The sequence below is a fragment of the Pyxicephalus adspersus genome, chromosome 2 (assembly GCF_032062135.1).
Source record: "Pyxicephalus adspersus chromosome 2, UCB_Pads_2.0, whole genome shotgun sequence".
Lineage (NCBI taxonomy): Eukaryota > Metazoa > Chordata > Amphibia > Anura > Pyxicephalidae > Pyxicephalus > Pyxicephalus adspersus.
The window spans coordinates 59,705,431-59,715,084 of NC_092859.1; positions in this window are offsets into that span (position 1 = coordinate 59,705,431).

The following is a 9,654-nucleotide window of genomic DNA, read 5'->3' on the forward strand; positions in this document are numbered from 1 at the left end:
TAAAACATCTATATGCGCTAAGAAAAAAACATATTTTAAAATCACTTATTTCTTTCCTGTTGGGCAAGCGAAATAAGCTCCTCTTCGGGTTAAGCAAATTCAGCTCCTCTACATAGGCGCCTATCTAAAGGCTTATGATGCCTGATCGGAGGACCGGCCTCGGGGAAAATCTTGCGATTTTCCGTGAGCGAAGACTAGATTTTCCCAAAAAAGTCACAAGCACACACACGTACTTGTTTTCTTCTTATAAATATATATATGTATATGTGTGTGTATATATATATATATATATATATATATATATATATAAATATAATTACTATAGTTATTATAATAATAATAAAAAAATTATTTTATATATATATATATATATATATATATATATATATAGAAAATACTTTTAACATGAAATTCTCCCCAACTTTATTTTATTTTTTTAACTAATAGAATATCTGTTTACTGGTTTACAAATCTAAAGGATCATATCAATCAATGATAATGAAATGTCCAATCGCAATAAAAAAACAGCCAATTTTGACAGACTGCGCAAGTGCTAATCGCAAGTGAATTGCTATCATCTGTGCGCATACCTATGCGCATAAATTTGAGCATATATAAGGGTGTGGTTTAACTTGCTTTTTCCTTTTGTCTTTTTCTTTTCTTGAAGGGGCTGTTGCTTTGTGTGTTATCCTAATTATTCTATGTTGCTGCATTTGATACTTTGCTTACCATTTAGCACAATAGCTTCTTTTTTATTTTTTTTTACTTTGAATATTTTAATGTCCATTTTGCAATTTTGAAGTCAATGTAATGCTATGGTTTTGTGTTTGTGGCCATGTTTGATTGCAAAATTCTGCCTTTATTACCACTTTGATATGTTTGTCCTGCATAAATATTTTCTAATCCAGTTTTCCACCCTTGATAGGGCAAAATTGCATATTGGTTTGGTAAGTGTTTTTTGAATGCAATATTTGTTGGGCCATTTTGTTCATGTGTGTTTTTTTTTTTTTTTTGGTTTTGATGTGTTTTTATATTTTATTGTGACCTTTTTAGCAAATGTTTCTTTTGAATAAAGTTGTTTGTAAAATGTTGTCGTTTGTTTTGTGGGGGTTTGTTTTGTGATCTCCTTTCCAATCTCCTAGGACACACAGTTTAAAAAGACAGTTGTAATTGTTTTTAAGTTGTTCCTTCCTCTGAATTATTTGTAAAGCTAAAAACAGCACAATTGTCTTATTTGTTTGATGCGCATAGTTGTGCGCCAAACTTCAGGAGCGTGTAGCTCATAGTTGTGCGCCACGGCGGACCCGCTACGTGCGCTTGAACTGTTTTCAGTTGAAAAATGCACTGCACTTTTGCACAGTCCTCATTAAGGTAAGTTTGTATTTTTTTTGTGTATTTTGCATGTTTTGCTTCATATGCACTCATGTATGTATAGACATGAGTGCACATAAAGCCAAACCTGTATGTATGCATTTAGATGTGTGTACATATACATAGAAAAGAGAAATTAGAAGAAGAAATAGGCAAAGATGGCTTTTTGGACCCTATTGCTTCACATTGAAAAGATTGCCTATTTCTTCCTATGATTTCGGCTTGGCTACAAGCAACATTCATGGAGGATATTGCTTCTGGTTAAAAGAAGGAATCCACCTTTATGTGCTTCCACTACCAAGCTGAGGTGAGTAAGTCAATTATATATAGTGGGCCAAGATCTAAAATGCCATTCAAATCTGCAAAAACACCCTGAAGGGATGGAAAAGCAAAAAAAGGTTTGGCACAAAGTGGATTTGGCCTTGGAACTTTGATATACTAGTACTATTTTTTTTGTGTAAACACCCAACTAATGCATACACTCCAGTATTTATGAGCATTAAGTTAAGCAACAACACAACATCTGTTCATTTCTAAGATTCCGAGACCCTACTTGTGAGCTTGGCAATCAATGTGGTTTGATGTTGTGCTTGGCAACCTTGACCTCTTTCTATCACTATCAGGTGTGTTAGAATGAGTATGCAACTCAGCTAGACAACTAATTGACAACCAGTTTGGACAGCAAGTGGAAGTGTGTTTGTATACAATAGGGCTAAGATCAGGCAGCACAGCACAATGACAACAAACCGATAACACAACTACAAATGAACACAGGAGTTGTGTGAGGACAAATCAACATGAGTGCTAATGTCAGGCTATAAAAAAAAACAAACAAACAAAAAAAAGAAATAAAATACCAATATGTGACAAAGGCAACGAGGGGGTTAAGCAGGAGTTTAGTGTGGAAACCATGCAGACATTTGTACTCAATACTTGTGGAAAAAATGACAAAACATTGCTGAAAAATTGCTAAACTACAGAAACTGGCATTACAAACCAGGCACAAAAACATTGCAGCAACAGATGAAGCTAACAATCATGAGGATTACAAAAAATCACATCAATGCATACCATCCAAGCAAACTTACTTACCCACACACACAAACCAGTCCAGTTAAAATAGTACTAATTAAAATGCATATGTATTGCATAAGTGTATGCACAAGTGAAATCACTAAATGTTCCTTAATACATGTATTGTAACATGTTTGCCTATATTCCTTTATTAAAATATTTGATTTCTCTAAAGTCAAACTGGAATGAAATTTTTATGAGGTCACAAATGTTTGTTCACATATTTTTTTACACTCATACTATTGTGTGATGACATATTTGAAAGTGCCACTTATTATATATCCAGCTTGATAGAAATGAGTTTGCAGTGTTGCAACCAAAAGAAAAAGTAACAAGAAGTGCAACACATGTAACTATAAATGAAGCAAATTTGTGATGGAGTAGAATGTAACATAAAAAAAGTAACACAAAAAAAAAAAATCAAGCATTAAAGATTCAAACTGACCTGTAAAATGGACTGGAGAACACAGAACAGCGCGCAGGTGAGCGCTAATCAATTACTATCACCTCATCATTGAGGTTATCATTTCCTGAACTGCGTAGCTGAAAATTAATAGCCTTAACTGGCGTATTCGCGATCGTTGTGGGGAAACCAGCAGGTGAGTACACTAGAACTGGGGCCCGACCCTCGGTAATAGACTTCGCCGTCCAGCGCGTAAATACGCGCGTCGAGCGTACGCACATTTCATTGATGACTCAGGGCCAGTGTGTGTTAGTAAGAGAGGGCACCTAAGTGAGGTAGCCAGATGCCCAGCCGGGCTACTGTTTATTAAATATTTTGTTGTGAAGCTGTGGAGTGTGCTGTAACACTTGCCTAAACAAATAAACACTGCTGTTATTTTGGACTTTTGGAGTCTGCTGCCTCTAATCTACCTTATAAGCATCCTGTTACCATGAGCAACCCCCAGTGATCTATCACAATATATATAGATGACAACATAAATCCAATAGGATTATTAGGATTTACAAAAATAAAAATTCCCCTACAGAAGAAGAAGTGGAATCAGGCAACTTTTCATCTACATCAGATAACTCACACAGTTCACGATCCACAACAGGGAGAAAAAGTCTAAAATGATCCAACACACATGATACAAAATATACCACTAGAAAAAGGTCTAATTCACTATACACTCATACATACAACAAAAAGAAATAAGATAGAACGTCATCACACAACACAGAAAGTAATGAAAGGGAAACATCCAACACTAACACACCCCGGGGGGGTCGGGTGGTGCTAAATCCTTGGGAGCTACACCCAAATCCACTTTTGTAGGCACAACCAAAGCATACAACACGGCAAAAATGGAAGTATGGAACAATTCATTCAAAAGGCCAGTCTGAATCCACAGAAAAATTAAAGATAATCAACATATCCCAATATCAACTAACACCAATACAGGAAGAAGTATAAAGTTTAGGCCTCAATTTGTGCTCTACAGCTTTAAGATACATTTGAACTAATAAAAGATTTACATGTATTTGTCAGAAAATTATATTATTAAGTGGAATTTATGAAAGATGAACAAAAAGAACCTGTTTATGGTGATTCAAAAGAATTTGAGAATTACGACTGTTAATGACTTTAAAACATTCAAAACTCTATACCAACTCGTAGAGGAAAATCAAACAATTACGAGCACTAAATCTGAAATTGGGGAGGAAATTGTAACATCTATCCAAAATAAAAATTTGGAAAACTTCTTAGGTCAATTTCGTTCAAACAATTTTCCTGACCTCCAAAGAAATTCAACTTTATTGGCGTTTCTAAAAGCAGTCAGTCTAGAATTAGAACAGATAAATATCAGAGAAGGTAACGAGGATAATATGAATAAACAGAAAAGGAAAGCTGTATAAGAATTACAAGAAAATCAAAATTTAATCATCAAAGCATCTGATAAAGGGGGAATAAAACTGTGATGGAAGCCGCACAATATAAAACTTTGTGCTTGAAAATTTTAAAAAATTGAGAATGGTTTTAGGAAATCAATGAAATTCAAAATGCAACTTTTCCTTTCATATTGCATCTAGGTAAGGGGCATAGATTGAAAGCCCCTATAACTCCTTTGACTCCCCCTTCATTCCTGGGATGCAGAGCCATGCACCTGGGTGTTTGCCAACATCGCGGCCACTTCCGCCGGCGGGGTAAGGGGACGTATGCTCTGCGGAGGAGAAGGATTTCCCTTCCAGGGAGTTCCTGATGGAATGGGCGTTACTGATGGGAGCGCAACCATCAGTGTGGGTTTTGAGAGAGTCCCTCCCTGATAGGAGTTCTGTGCCTCACATGTTTCCGGGTGCTCACCCGGAAACAAACATCAAGGCGCATCATAGCGCCACGTGGGACACGGGACTAGATGTATTTAAGGGCAGCTGCTTCTTGAGAGAAGAGGCACGGCTTTTAAATTCACAGAAAGCCAGAAGCAGATGGAAACAAACATTTTACAAGTACGTTTTTACCATCATAATGCATTAATTGATTTTTGAGTGTCTGCAGGCATAGATGAATTTGAATATGCACTCCAATTTACCACCTGATTTAGCACTATAATTTTATACCTGAATTTGATTGTATAACTTTAAAAAAAATTAAATCTGTTATTATAGATTTTATAGCTACCTATCAATTAATCATGTAATAACCATGTGAGTAAAATTAATTAATTATGCATTGATCTTGGGCTAGTGAATCACAATAAGCATACATTTGAATAAATAAGTATATCATGACATGAATTAGATTCATTTGATTATGAACACAGTGAAATTATTTAAATAATTTGATAATAAAAGAGGATGAACTATCCCATCTAAGTAAAGCTCCACAAAATTCTTATAATCAATCATCTTCATATAATGAATTTTCAAGCAATAGAATTTGCTGATCCATAACTCCTGGAAAGAAATTCTTATAAATTAGGTTTGATTGCTAAAGCCACACAGCTCTAGCCAATGATCTGCTGCTTTTATCTCATATTTTCCTAATATGGTGGAATTTTTCCATAGTTGACATCAAATAATCGACAAGTAAGTGCGAGATTGTTTTCTAAAGATATTCATAAAAACACACCTATCACAAGAAAGATTGAAATATATACATATTTGTCCTGGTAAATGTCACAAAGAAACTGGTTTATCCACTACAGTATGTCCTTCTGATGAAGCCCTTGTGGTGAAACACGTCAAGGATGGTAGAATGGAAAATGTGGTAATTGATATATGATGTGTAGCCCTGTTATGGGGGGGGGGTCGTGTAAATGACTCCCACAAACAGGCTATGGCGCTAACCTGTAGATAACAGAGAGGATCCTGGGCCTTCGCTATTTGGAAGAGTGAGGATACTAATAAAGTTGCCAGTGCCTCCAGTAATGATCAGTGTCAGGATGAGTTGCAGAGGCCTCTGGAGTTGATTGTAGCAAAGATGTCCTGATGAGATGATCCTGAAAACAGCAGCAAGGAGATCCTCCAACCGGCAATTGGGCTATGTATGTTCAGGAACAATCTATCTGCACTACCACTTAGACCCTAGCAATAACACTAATCTGCCAATGCAACCGGACCTCTGCTACCTATGGGCGATCGGATGCCTAACCTATGCTAGCTGTAACTAGACAGAGGGTGCAGATCAGCAAAGATAACTGAAAGGGCAGAGCAAATATATATTTGTGTATATAGCTGATACACTGACAGTAGGGATATCCCAAAGTGATCTCTAAAAACTGGAAGCGCAAAAGTACGCGCGACCTGCGAGCGCGGTTTCCCACGGTCCGGACTCGAGTGTGCTTGTACACTCACCTCCTCACTGCCAGCCGGATTCCTGCCTTCATAATAATGAGCAATAGGGGGCGCGAATCTGCCAATTAAGGCGATTAGATTTCAGCTGTGCGATTAAGGAGGATCTGTTAAGCTCAATGGTGAGATCATAGCAATTAATTACCACACACCTGCTCTCTGTTCAGTGCTTATTTACAGTCCTTTACAGGTCAATTAGAATCTTTAATGCTTCATTAGATTTCAGCTGAAGCTCGCCAGTGTAATGCTGCCGGAGATGCGCGGCTCCGGCCGCGAGCTTTTTCAGTTGCTGAATAGCGCGACGGCGTATGATTTCGGATCGCGAATACGAATGCGCGAGCGATCATCCGATTCTGCTTGATGAATCAGGGGCAGTGTGTTCTGGAAGGGATGCAGGCACCTACCCTGGCTGAGCTCATGTTCTCATCTCTGTCCCTGTACTTCCTGCATTTCCTAAGTGATCTCTGATGAGGTTTCCAAGGCCACTCTCAGGGACAGGAAACACTTCAACAACTTTATTTGCAATTTACAAAGTTATAACTCAGCAAGCAGATAGAAAAAGGCAGTCCCCTATAGATGTTTATGTACTCTAGCAAGAAAATATGGACATTTTTGGAATGTTTTGTATGATCTTTTAGAAAAAAATTATTTTGTACAATTTAATAAAACTTTTTTATTAATATTTTAATAAAATAGAAACATTTTCTTTTTTAAAAAAAAATTAGTAATTTTTCTTTTTTCACACTTAGATATTATCGCACAAATCAGGGATGTGGTGCTTCAAATTAACTTTTGTCTCCCAAATACAGCTCTTTTTTGATATAATTTTTATTGACAGCAAGATAACGAGACACAAATACAAAATAAAATGACAAGGTTTGTACACGATATAGAAATAATTTGCACATAACATACAATCATCTGCGACCAAAAATAATACAATTAGTACCAATTTACTCCACAGAAATAAAAGCCGGTGAATTGTATACAATTTTGGATAACGTCATCCATGCCCATACATTTTTGAATTTTTTATTGTTATGACCAAACATATACTTTATTAAATCGCAGAGAACAAAAACACAATAACCGTGAGACAAAACCAAGTCCCAGAACTAAGGTATACCTACATACCTTAAAAGACTTTTATCTCCTCCCTTCTAAAATAGTGAACTATAATGGACATAAAGAACTACCATAATAAAAAATGGTACAGAAATGAAAAATATTTATTGTGCTAGCTCGATGCACCTAGGGCCCTGTGGTCATACAAAATCGTGTGGCGACAGGTTTCTATGACATCATGCAACTAGGGGGGGAATAGTGTTCGTTGCAATGCCAGATATGGCATTCATGTTTTTGTGGGTGTGTATCTAAATGCTTGGTGGCTTCAGTTTTATCAATCAACATAAAGATTTGTAAATAATTGGTGAGCTGCGCCACCGTGGGGAGATGGAGTTCTAGCAAATGTTTCAATGTACATTTTTTGGCCACTAGTGAACAAAGATGTTCAAATTTAGAAAGGCTGGAGATAGTGGCTGGAGAAGGCTCTCCATGAAAGAGTGCCAGATGGGGCGATGGTTGATAATTATTTCCAGTAATCTGAGCAATAAAGTACTGACCAAGGCTGCACTAATAATGATTCTATCTTGACAACTGCATAAGAGGAAGTGTCACACCACCAGTCCTTCACATATCATATGTTAGCACTGCAGGTCGTGCCGGAGCCGCTGCTCCTAATTGCAGGCGCGGGCGCCGGGTCCTATCTTTTAGGTAACCCCACTACCTGTGTTCCATGCCTGTGTTTCCTTCATGCTGAGACTTGCTCTGGTGTTTGAGCTGGCGTGGTTGTGTCTCTCCTAATCTATGAGGTAACACACACACGCCCTCTGGTTTCTATAGCCTATGGCTGGTTTCCTGCAGGTATTTAAAGGCACCTCCTACTACAGGAAGTTGCCTGAGCAATCTCTGGTTTACCCTGTGTAACTCTCAGTGCTAAGGTTTTTTCTCTGTTTTGCTTTGCTGTGTACCGAACCTTGCTTACGTTTTTGGACTTTGCCTGTTTGCTGCCTGACCCTGACCTCGGATTACGTTTTTGGACTTTGCCTGTTTGCTGCCTGACCCTGACCTCGGATTACGTTTTTGGACTTTGCCTGATTGCCACCTGACCCTGATCTTGGATCCTTGTTTCTGGACTTCTTGGCCACACAATCCCCTTGGTGCTTGCACTGGGTTTCCTGACTCCTGTGGTCAGCTGCCACTGGCCTGGGGATTGCTCTGGAGTGGCACCTGGCAGCTACCCCGCAGCCCAAGCCTATCCTCACCATCAGAGGCTCTAGCAAAGACCTGGTAGCGGCTTAGTCACGCCCCTCTGGAGCATACCCAGTCAGTGGCACAGTGGGTCCACACCCACTTGCATAACAACGGGTCAGGAAATAGAACTGTACAAGGTGGTGGTCAGTTCTGTAATGACGCACTTAGCGGTAAGTTATGCCATTGTGGATTTTACCAAGAGATCCCCCAACGTGTCTTTTGCAAATGACATCCCACCCTTCCCTTTGAGCTGGTTCTCAGTCTGAAACTCATTCTCACTCACATTCTGCAGTATTTTAACAAGATCTTTGTTGACGGATCTGTGAATGGAGTCTCCCTGGACGGCTACATACTTGTTGTGGAGAAGTCTCCGGACGTCTGCTGAGCTGAATAACTTCATGGCACATTTTGGTCATCCAGGACCTCTCAGTTTCCGTTACACCTACCAGTGTCTCCCATCCCATCCCCCGACATATACAGAGGGACTGCTGTCCCACTTCCGTTCCGGGGTAACATACACAGAAATTCAGTGCAGTAAAGCGTGGTACGGATGGATGAAGCAGAAAATGTGGTCTTCTACATTCAATCCGAAATTTCAGACTACACACTTGCATTACACACTTCGGGGTGTCATTTAAAGATGCACTACACCCAGCTCTAGATGCCAGTTACTAGTGCCGTCCACACTTCATCTCAGGGCCTGCTATCCCGTGAAATCACATGAAAGGGAAAGGGCTTGGAGAATCAGTAGGGAAAGAAGACCCTGTTGAGCTTGAGTCTAATCTGGCATCTAGAGCTTGGTACTGGGCCGTGGGCATGCGGCAGCAATAAGAGCAGGAAGAGTAGACGGTGGGCCCTGAGAAGTGTGGATGGCATTGTTAACTGGCATCTAGAGCTGGGTACCGGGAGGAGGAGGCGGTGGGCCCTGAGACGGAGCAGAGACGGCATTGGTGTTTGAGGCCATCACCTATATGGACAGTGTAAAAGCTGTAGCTACTGGTAACATTGCTGTGTAGCGGACTGCCTTTTCCTATTTGCTAGCTGAAACTTTGTAAAATGCGGCATGGACAGCATTGTTAACTGGCATCTACAGCTAGGTACTAG